This window comes from Hypanus sabinus, chromosome X2 (genome assembly GCF_030144855.1).
Source record: "Hypanus sabinus isolate sHypSab1 chromosome X2, sHypSab1.hap1, whole genome shotgun sequence".
NCBI lineage: Eukaryota > Metazoa > Chordata > Chondrichthyes > Myliobatiformes > Dasyatidae > Hypanus > Hypanus sabinus.
The window spans coordinates 32,096,273-32,107,608 of NC_082739.1; the positions used below are offsets into that span (position 1 = coordinate 32,096,273).

General features: G+C 46.0%; 1 pseudogene; it reads left to right on the forward strand.

Annotated features, from left to right (window-relative positions):
• Positions 1-598: 598 nt before the first annotated feature.
• LOC132385056 (large ribosomal subunit protein uL16-like) lies at positions 599-9,262 on the forward strand (annotated as a pseudogene).
• Positions 9,263-11,336: the final 2,074 nt, after the last annotated feature.

Here is an 11,336-nt window from a genome sequence, read left to right on the forward strand (position 1 = left end):
ATTACAATAAATAATAAACAGGACAATAGGGCAAGGTGTCAGTCCAGGCTTCGGGTATTGGGGAGTCTGATAGCTTGGAGGAAGAAACTGTTACATTGTCTGGTCGTGAGAGCCCGAATGCTTTGGAGCCTTTTCCCAGATGGCAGGAGGGAGAAGAGATTGTATGACGGGTGCATGGGGTCCTTCATAATGCTGTTTCCTTTGCGGATGCAACGTGTAGTGTAAATGTCCGTGATGGCGGGAAGAGAGACCCCGATGATCTTCTCAGCTGACCTCATTATCCGCTGTAGGGTCTTGCAATCTGAGACGGTGCAATTTCCAAACCAGGCAGTGATGCAGCTGTTCAGGACACTCCCAATACAACCCCTACAGAATGTGACGAGGATGGGGGGTGGGAGATGGACTTTCCTCAGCCTTCTCAAAAAGTAGAGACGCTGCTGGGCTTTCTTTGCTATGGAGCTGGTGTTGAGGGACCAGGTGAGATTCCCCATCAGGTGAACACCAAGAAATTTGAGGCAAAAAAAAAACAAACAAAGCTACTAAATACCTTATTAATAATGATCAGCTTTTTTGCTGTGGAGTGTGAGTGTGAGGCACGATGTTACACCGACCCGCGCGATGTTACAGATACTGCAAGGACAAGCTGTACCCCAAGTCATGGTTCTGCCGTGGTGTCCCAGACCCAAAGATCTGGATCTTTGACTTGGGCTGCAAGAAGGCCGAGGTGGATGAGTTCCCGCTCTGTGGACACATGGTGTCCGATGACCATGAGCAGCTCTCATCTGAAGTGTTGGAGGTGGCCCATATCTGTGCCAACAAGTACATGGTGAGGACCTGTGGAAAGGACGGCTTCCACATCCATATGCGGCTGCATCCCTTCCACGTCATCCGTATCAACAAGATGTTGTCCTGCACTGGAGCCGATAGGCTTCAGACAGGCATGCAGGGTGTATTTGGGGAGCCCCAGGGCACCATGGCCCGGGTGAACATCGGCCAGGTCATCATGTCAGTGTGCACCAAGATCCAGAATAAGGAGCACGGCGTCGAGGCTCTGCACAGGCCGGCAAAAGATCCACATCTCCAAGAAATGGGGTTTCACAAAGTTCAACGCAGAGGACTTTGACGAGATGGTGGCACAGAAGCGGCTGATTCCTTATGGCTGTGGAGTCAAATATATCCCCAACCGGGGTCCACTGACTGCCTGGAGGGCCCTGCATGTGAGAGCAGAGCCTCCCCGTTTACCCCTTTCCACTGAATAAACTATTTGATCCACCTCTAAAAAAATAATGATCAATGCTAACAATGGAGAGGCGAGTGAAGGCAGTGGCAGAGTGCAGGTGAGAAATGGTCAAGGAAAGCAGAGGTGAGTGGTGGTGGAGGTGGAGGGGCAGGGAGGGCATGATTGAGGCAAGGGCCAATGTAGAGCCAAGACAGAGTTGTGGTGCCCTTGAGAATGAGGAAAGTCCCAAATTGAGTGCCGTGCCAAATTGCTGCAGTGATGCCTGGCTTTGTGTCTTTGGTAAAACTTTAGTTCTGAAGCTATTTGCTTACTTTTATTGTTTGCATGATCTGTGTTTTTTTCTCTGCACATAGGATGTTTGACATTTTTTTAAATGGGTTCTTTTGAGGCATCTTTGTTTAAGTGGCTGCCTGTAAGGGTTGTATAATGTATACGGACTTTGATAGTAAGTGTACTTTGAACTTTGAATAACAATGACCCATAGGCTTATCAATCCAGGGAGACTGTGCTTGACATCACATGCAATCAAAGATCTCAATGAGGGCACAGAGTACAACGTTTGTAGAACACCACAAGTGAAGTGCGGGAAGTAAACTCCAGTGAATCTATAAGTAAATAAAAGTCATCATTTTGCAGACTAGTGAAGTCAAAAGTCTCACTGTAGACAGATTTTACTTGTTACAGTATTGTTGCCTTCAGTTTTCTGAAAGAAGGATATCTGCTATACATTTCAGAATCACAATCACAATCACAATCCCTGCCAGGGCTAAGTAAAAAGAGCTACCCTTTAATCAAGAGGTCAATTGAGATTTCAAAGGCAGAGTTTCTTGGCAGTTTCTCTGAGCTGAGAAGCAACCAATCAGCACGAGGCAGTGCGTAAAAAGAGCTACCGTCCAGTCTGGTTCATGTTCGAGATTTAAAAGCAGAGCTTCATGTCAGTTTTCTCTGAGTTGGACAACCCACGCCAGAGCTGCATCAAAAGAGTTACCATTAAATCAGGAGGGCATTCGAGATTTCAAAGGCAGAGTTTCATCACAGTTTCCCTGAGTTGAGGAGCGACCGATTAGCAAGAGGGATTCATCAGAAAGGGCCAGTAAGAATAATTCAGTAACAAGTGGAATGGCCATTCTTTTGAGCATGCCAGTGTTCAGAGTAGCTTTGTCTCATCAGGCTTAAGTGAGATCGGACTTGGGTAAGGTACTTTGTCTTGTTAGTTACTCTCTCTCTTTCTCTCTCTCTCTACTTATTTGTTCATTCCTCATCTGTTAGGGCATAGTAGTGCAGTGAGAACAGCTCCAGGCGCAGTGTTTTGTACTCTGTGTGGGATGTGGGAAGTCTGGGCGACCTCCAGTGTCCCAGGTGATCATAAGAGTGCCAGGTGCACTGAGTTGCAACTCCTGAGAGAACGTATTAACAAATGAACTAAAGCTTGATGATCTTCAACTCGTACAGGAAAATGATGAGGTGATAGAGAGGGGTTAGTCACCACTAGTTTGCAGGAGACAGATAACTGGGTGACTGTAATTGGGAGAAGGAGGGGAAATGCACAGCCAGTGCAGAGTATGCCTGTGGCCGTTCCCCCCAATAATAAGTATACAACTTTAGATGCCATTGCGTGGGATGACCTAAAAGCCAAAGAGAAAGCAAATAATAGAACAAAAAGTAGTGGGAAATTAGGGGATTGGGAAGATTTCAAATACCAACAGAAGGCAAATGTAAAAAGTTGTTAAGAAGGTAAAGATGGAATACGAAGGTAAGCTAGCCAATAATATTAAGGTGGATAGCAAAAATTCCTTCAGACACATAAAGTGTAAAAGAGAGGCGACAGTAGGTATCAGACCATTGGAAAACAATGCTGGAGAAGTAGTAATGGGGGACATGGAAATTGCGGACAAACTGATTAAGTATTTTGCATCAGTTTTCACTGTGGAAGACAACAGCAGTATGGTGGAAGTTCCAGGTGTCAGGGGACATGAAGTGTGTGAAGTTACCATAACTAGAGAGAAAGTTCTTGGAAAACTGAAAGGTCTGAAGGTAGATAAGTCACCTGGATCAGATGGTGTACACCTCACAGTTCTGAAAGAGGTGGCTGAAGAGATTGTGGAGGCATTAGTAATGATCTTTCAAGAATCACTAGATTCTGCAATAGTTCAGGAAGACTGGAAAATTGTAAATGTCACTCCACTCTTCAAGAAGGGAGCGAGACAGAAGAAAAGAAACTATAGGCCAGTTAGTCTGACCTCAGTGGTTGGGAAGACCTTGAAGTCGATTGTTATAGATGAGGTTTCCAGGTATTTGGAGGCACATGATAAAATAGGTCAAAGTCAACATGGTTTCCTCAAAGGAAAATCGTACCTGATTAATCTGTTGGAATTCTTGAAGAAATTATAAGCAGGATTGACAAAGGAGAATCAGTTGATGTTGTGTGTTTGGATTTTCAGAAGGCCTTTGACAAGGTGCCACACATGAGGCTGCTTAACAAACTACAAGCCCATGGTATTGCAGGGAAGATACTGGCATGGATAAAGCACTGGTTGACTGACAGGAGGCCAGGAGGCAAAGAATGGGAATAAATGGAACCTTTTATGGTTGGAAGCCAATGATTAGTGGTGTTCCACAGGAGTCAGTGATGGGACCGATTTATGTTATATTTCAATGATTTGGATGATGGAATTGATGGCTTTGTTGCAAAGTTTGCAGAGGATACAAAGATAGGTGGAGGGGCAGGTAGTTTGAGGAAATAGAGAGGCTATGAAAGGACTTCCACCAATTAGGTGAATGGGCAAACAAGAGGCAGATAGAATACAGTGTCAGAAGTGTACAGCCATGCACTTTGGTAGAAAAAATGAAATAGAGAGAAAATACAAAAAAAAACTGAGGTGAAAATGCAGTTGGGAGAATTGTGCAGGATTCCCTAAAGGTTAATTTGCAGGTTGAGTCTGTGGTGAGGAAGGCAAATGCAATGCTAGCATTAATTTTAAGAGGGCTAGATATAAAAGCAAGGATGTAATGTTGAGATTTTACCAAGCACTGGTGAGGCCTCACTTGGAGTATTGTGAGCAGTTTTGGGCCCCTTATCTTAGAATGGATGCACTGAAACTGGAGAGGGTTCAAAGAAGTTACACGAATAATATTCCGGGATTGAATGGCCTGTCATGTGAGGAGTGTTTGATAGCTTTGGGCCTGTATTCATTGAAATTCAGAAGCATGAGGGATGACTTGTTGAAACCTATTGCACAGTGAAAAAGCCTTAATAGAGGGGATGTGGAGAAGATGTTTCCTATGCTGGGAGTGTCTAAGAACAAAGGACACAGCCTCAGAATAGAGGGGTGTCCTTTTAGAGTGGAGATGGGGAGGAATTTGTTTAGCCAGAGGTGGTGAATCTGTGGAATTCATTGCCACAGGCAGCTATGGAGGCCAGTCTTTATGTATATTTAAGGCAGAGGTTGATAGATTCTTGATTGGTCATGGCATGAAGGGATACAGGGAGAAGACAAGAGATGGGGCTGAGAGGAGCAGACTTAATGGGCCTAATGGCCTATTTCTGCTCCTATGTCTCAAAAACTTCTATAGTTGTACTGTGGAGAACGTTCTGACAGGCTGCATCACTGTGTGGTATGGAGGGGCTTCTGCACAGGATCGAAAGAAGCTCCAGAAGGTTGTAAATCTAGTCAGCTCCATCTTGGGCACTAGCCTACAAAATACCCAGGACATCTTTAGGAAGTGCTTTCTCAGAAAGGCAGTGTGCATTACTAAGGATCTCCAGCACCCTTTCTCACTGTTACCATCAGGTAAGAGATACAGAAGCCTGAAGGCACACATTCAGCGATTCAGGAACACCTTCTTCCCTTCTGCCATCCGATTCCTCAATGGATATTGAATCTTTGGACACTACCTCACTTTTTTTTAATATACTGTACTTCTGTTTTTGCATATTTAAAAAAAATCTGTTCAATATACGTAACTGATTTACTTGTTTATTTATATCTTTTATTTTATTTATTATTATTTATTTTTTCTCTTCTGTATTATGTATTGCATTGAACTGCTGCTACTAAGTTAACAGATTTCACGTCACATGCTGGTGATAATAAACCTGATTCTGGTTCTGGTCTTAATATCACCGGCATATGTCATGAATTTTTTTTTAAATTTGTGGCAGCAGTACATGATAATATTAAGGAAAAATCTGTGAATTACAGTAAATATGTATATATCTCAAATAGTTAAATGAAATAAGTACTGCAAATAAAGAAACAAAAAAGGTAGTGAGGAAGTGTTCATGGGTTCAATGTCCATTCATAAATCGGATGGTAGAGAGGAAGAAGCTGTTCCTGAATCATTGAGTGTGCGCCTTCAGGCTTCTGTATCTCTCCCCTGATGACAGCAATAAGAAGAGGGCATGACCTGGGTGGTGGTGGACCATCCAATGATGGACGCGGCCTTTTTGAGGCAACACCTCTTGAAGATGTCTTGGATGCTATGGAGGCTAGTGCCCATGATGGAGCTGACTAACGTTACAATGCTCTGCAGCTTACTTTGTTCCTGTGCAGTAGCCCCTCCCACACCAGACAGCGATGCTGCCTGTCAGAATGCTCTCCACGGTACTTCTGTAGACATTTTTAGATGTTTTAGGTGACATACCAAATCTCCTCAAACTCATAATGAAGTATAGCCGCTGTTTTGCCCTCTTTGTAGCTGCATCAATATGTTGGGACCAGGTTAGGCCCTCAGAGATATAACAACACCCAGGAACTTGAAATTGCTCACTCTGTCCAATTCTGATCTCTCTATGCTGACTAGTAGGTGTACCCTTGTTTTATCCTTTCTGAAGTCCACAACTCTTTGGTCCTTTTGACATTGAGTGCAAAGTTGATGCTGCGACACCACTCAATTAGTTGGTATATCTCACTCATGTGTGTCCTCTCGTCACCACCTGAGATTCTGCCAACAATGGTTGTTTCATCAGCAAATTTATAGATGGTAATTGAGCTATGTCTAGCCACATAGACATGGGTGTAGAGACTGTAGAGCAGTGGGCTAAGCACACACCCCTGAGGTGCACCAGTGTTGATTGTCAGTGAGTTGGAGATATTATTTCCAATCCACACAGACTGTGGTCTCTTGGTGAGGAAGCTGAGGATCCAGTTGCAGAGGGAGGTACAGAGACCCAGGTTTTGGAGCTTTTTGATCAGGACTGTAGGAATGATGGTGTTAAACTCTAAGCAGTAGGTGCATCAATTAAAAGCATCTTGACAGAGATATTTGTATTTTTCAGGTGATCCAAGGCTGCATGGAGAGCCACTAAGATCCCATCTACTGTAGACCTATTGTGGCGATAAGGAAATTGCAGTGGACCCAGGTTTTTTATTGGATTTGTATGGATGAATATTTTATCCTGATGTGGAAGAGAAGGAACATTGAATATCAGCAGAATAGTAGTGCAGAGGCAGGGAAATAAATAAAGGCACAAGTAAATAGGAGACTGTGCCAAGGATGCAGAGAATACAGCCCTTCTGAAGATATTAGTTTATAAGTTGAGAAAAATCGTACATCCAAGACTGCTGACTGTGACCAATATGAGGTCAATCATCTCAATAAAGTTGCAACGCTTGCCTCCAAATGCCCATCTCCCTTCAGTTCTCATTTGATTTAAAAGATTTGTTCTTTTTTTATTCATTGAAATTGAAAGATGTCGTTGAACAAATTTCCTCTAATGGTTTGCTTTTCGTTTTGCCGAGTGAGGCTAAAATGAATTACTTCCAAAATGTAAGTTATTGCACAGCTGTTCCGCTTAATATGCAGGTACCAATCTACAAACTGATGTTATCCGTTTTCAAACATTCAGTGTGACGATTATAGTGGTGTCAATGAGCTGAATATTCTCAACCCGTTTGTAACTCTTCTCTGATTCAATGTGTTGTTCTCGTACCCTTCCTTTTCATTGCAGTAAGTGTATAATGAGCAATGAATCTAATATCACTTGTTTACATTAACACTAAAAATGTAAATTTTGCCCAATACATCCATCATTCTGAACCCTTTCAGAGACTATACAATCTAACATCCTTTCTGAGTGAATATACCGAAATGAATTAATAGGTACAGTATCATGTCCTACTTCTGGCATTTGAAGTCATTCAGTCATAGTCAAAAGCAGAAGAACAGAATCACAATCTGAATCAGGTTTAATATTACTGGCATATGACATGAAATTTGCTGTTCTGTGGCAGCAGTACATTGGAATACAGAATAATGAAAAGATTGAATTACATTAAGAAGTGATGTATGTAATTAAATAAGTAGTGCAAAAAAGTAGTGAGGTGGTGTTCTCTAGTTCATTAATAAGCTGCTGGACCAATTCAGTGCATCAGGCAGCTTCTGTGGAGGGAACTGAACCAATGACATTTTGGGACTGGCAGTTCAGATGAAAGGTGTCAATTGAAACTTCAGCTGTCCATTTCCCTTCACAGTTGCTGCTTGACCGTTCAATATCTTCAGCACCTTTCTTTTTCCTCCAGGTTCCAGCACCCACAGCGGGTTTGGCCCAAATCAATGTATTGAGAGTAAACACTGACAAATGGAGTTAAGGCACGGAGGAGTCATGATTGGATTGGTGGATTGGAGAGGGTGCAGAGTAGATTCACAGGACTGGTCAACACAAGCTATGATGTAAGGTGGGAGCTATTTCTATGGCCAACAGGATGCTGAAGGGTGAATTAACTGGAGCTCATTTGTAGTTTATTCTACATCTATCTTTTGAGTTCGGGCTGAAGCAGATTGAATGGGAAAACTAGTGAAAATTTCAAGAGCAACAGAAGCAAGGTGTCTTTAAAAAAAGTTTATAAAATCCTGACTGGAGACGATGAAGAAAACAATATCAGCACTGCAAATAATATGACATAAGATGTTACACATAATTACCAAAGGTAAGAAATAAACTATTTTGTGTCATAAGGCTTTTGTGCTCGGTACTTTGACACCGCACATAATGATGACGATGTGGTGAACTACATATACTGTCTGGACATGCCCCACTGCTGACTGCTCCTGTGGCTCCTCCCACAGACCCCGGTATAAAGGTGATTGAGGCCTGAGCCCGGCCTCTCAGTCTTCAGGATGCAGTGTGGTGCTCAACCACTGCTTGTTCCTTCTTCCAGCAATAAAAGCTGATATCTTGCCTTTACGTCTCAGAGAGTTATTGATGGTGCATCAATTTTATTGACTGGAAGTTTTAAAACATGGAAAGCGTTTTATGTCTGGAAAGATTGGATTTGGACCCCCAAGACCCTGAAGCAGCTCTTGCCTTTGAACTCTGGCTTGCATGCTTCCAATCATACTTGGAGGAGGTTAGTGCAACTGAACCCGCTGTTATGCACCGAATTCTCCTCTTGAGGATCACCCTGAAAGTATACTCACTTATCAGGGGCCTGCCGATCTACGAAGGGGCACTGGACACCCTCAAAAGACAGTACCTGTGGCCGGTGAACACCGTCTACGCAAGACATCGTTTAGCTACCCGGCAACAGCGGCCTGGAGAATCGAGCGCCCAGTTTCTCCGAGCCCTACAGACACTCGTCCGAACTTGTGACTGCAAAATTCTCACGGCGGAACAGCATGCGGAACTCTTGATACAAGATGCCTTTGTTACAGGAATCAGGTCAGGGTATGTGCGCCAGCGGCTGCTGGAAAAAGCCGATCTTACCTTACGCTCGGCGATCGAGATGGCCGACACACTGGAGGCTGCTCTGCACAATGCTGATGCGGTCCAGCCGCGTGATTCCCCGCCAGTTCCGTGGACACCTCAGACCCCGCCGCTGCCGGTTCCCGCGAGCGAATTCACCATCGCCGCTGCTAGTCACGATTCCACAAACTCCCCAAACCCGACCACAGCTGCAGCCAGTCGAACACCCGCGCAGTGTTACTTCTGCGGACTTGAAAGCACCCCCGAAATCGCTGCCCGGCCTGAGAAGTGACCTGCTCCAGCTGCGGGAAGAAGGGCCATTTCGCCAAAGTCTGTAAGTCTAAGCCAGGAGCGGGGTCGGGCAGTGCTGCATGTGAGGCATGGGGCCTCCATCTTGCCTGCCCACCTCGTGCGAGGCATGGGGGCCGCCATCTTGCATGCTCGGATGGGGGCGGCCATCTTTGTCAGCGCCAGCATGCCCTGCCCGCTACCCACCGGTGCTTACCGGGCACCAAGACGGCAGTTCAACTCTGGCCACCGTAACCCTCAACCAAAGCGCCCCACACCAGCTTGCAAGGTCAATGATGGACATCCTGGTGGAGGGGCACAGGACTAGCTGCCTGTTTGACATGGGCAGCACTGAGAGTTTTATTCACCCGGACACGGTGCAATGCTGCGGACTTGTGACACAGCCGGTAAGCCAGAGGGTCACCATGACTTCTGGATCGCATTCCACAGACATCCGGGTGGGTTGTGTAGTGACATTGGTGGTGCAGGGCACAGAATATTGGAACTTTGCGCTACTGGTCATGCCTCAACTGTGCGCGCCTGTGCTATTGGGGCTGGACTTCCAGAGCCATCTCGAAAGTGTGACTATGGCATATGACAGGCCCCTCCCACCACTCACTGTTAGGAATCCTCAGTTTGGTGGGACTTCTTCACATACCCCGCTACTGACCACACACACACACCGAACCACACATCCCATCCAGCACCATGCCGACAGCTGCGCTACTGACATCACTTGCAGCCTCTCCACCCTCAAGATCCCTCCCCCACCGCTGTTCGCCAACCTGACCCCCGACTGTAAACCTGTGGCAACTAAAAGCAGGAGGTACAGCGCGGGGGACAGGGTCTTCATTCAGTCAGATGTGCAACGGCTGCTCGGGGGGGGGGGGGGATCATTGAGCCAAGCACAAGTCCTTGGAGGGCCCAGGTGGTTGTTGTTCGGACCGGGAAGAAAAATAGGATGGTCGTGGACTATAGTCAAACCATCAATAGGTTCACGCAGCTTGACGCGTACCCCCTACCCCGCATTGCGGGTATGGTCAATCAGATAGCTCAGTACAAGGTGTACTCGACAATAGATCTGAAATCCGCTTATCACCAGCTCCCCATCCGCCCAGAGGACCGCCCCTACACCGCCTTCGAGGCGGGCGGCAGGCTCTATCACTTCCTGCGCGTCCCCTTCGGTGTCACGAATGGTGTCTCGGTCTTCCAGAGGGAAATGGACCGGATGGTGGACCAGTGCCAACTGAAGGCCACATTTCCCTATCTGGATAACATCACCATCTGTGGTCACAACTGGCTGGATCACAATGCCAACCTCCAATGATTTTTCCAAGTGGCCAAAGCCCTGAACTTTACTTATAATAGGGACAAGTGTGTGTTCGGAACCACCCGACTCGCTATCCTTGGGTATGTCGTGGAAAACGGGGTCATTGGCCCTGATCCCGACCATATGTTAGAACTCCCTCTTCCCACCACTCTCAAAGCCCTCAGACGGTGCCTGGGCTTCCTTTCCTATTACGCCGAATGGGTCCCCCATTACGCAGACAAGGCCCGCCCCCTGGTCAAGTCTACCACTTTTCCCCTCTCTGCCAAGGCCTGCATTAAAGGGGATATTGCCAAAGCAACGATGCATGTGGTGGACGAGACCATTCCCTTCCAAGTAGAGAGTGACGCCTCCGATTTCACGCTTGCTGCTACCCTCAATCAGGCAGGCAGGCCAGTAGCATTCTTTTCTCGTACCCTTCAAGGCTCTGAAATTCGGCACTCTGCGGTGGAGAAAGAAGCCCAGGCCATAGTGGAAGCTATTAGGCACTGGAGGCACTATCTCGCCAGCAAAAGGTTCACCTTGCTGACCGACCAGCGCTCGGTTGCGTTCATGTTCAGCAACCAACAGCGGGGCAAAATCAAAAATGATAAAATTTTGCAGTGGAGAATAGAACTCTCCACCTACAACTATGATATCCTGTACCGGCCTAGAAGGCTCAATGAGCCCCCTGATGCCCTATCCTGGGGAGCGTATGCTAGCGCACAGCTCGACCAGCTATATGCCCACCATGCACATCTTTGCTATCTGGGGGTCACCCGATTTTACCATTTCATGAAAGCCCGGAACCTGCCGTA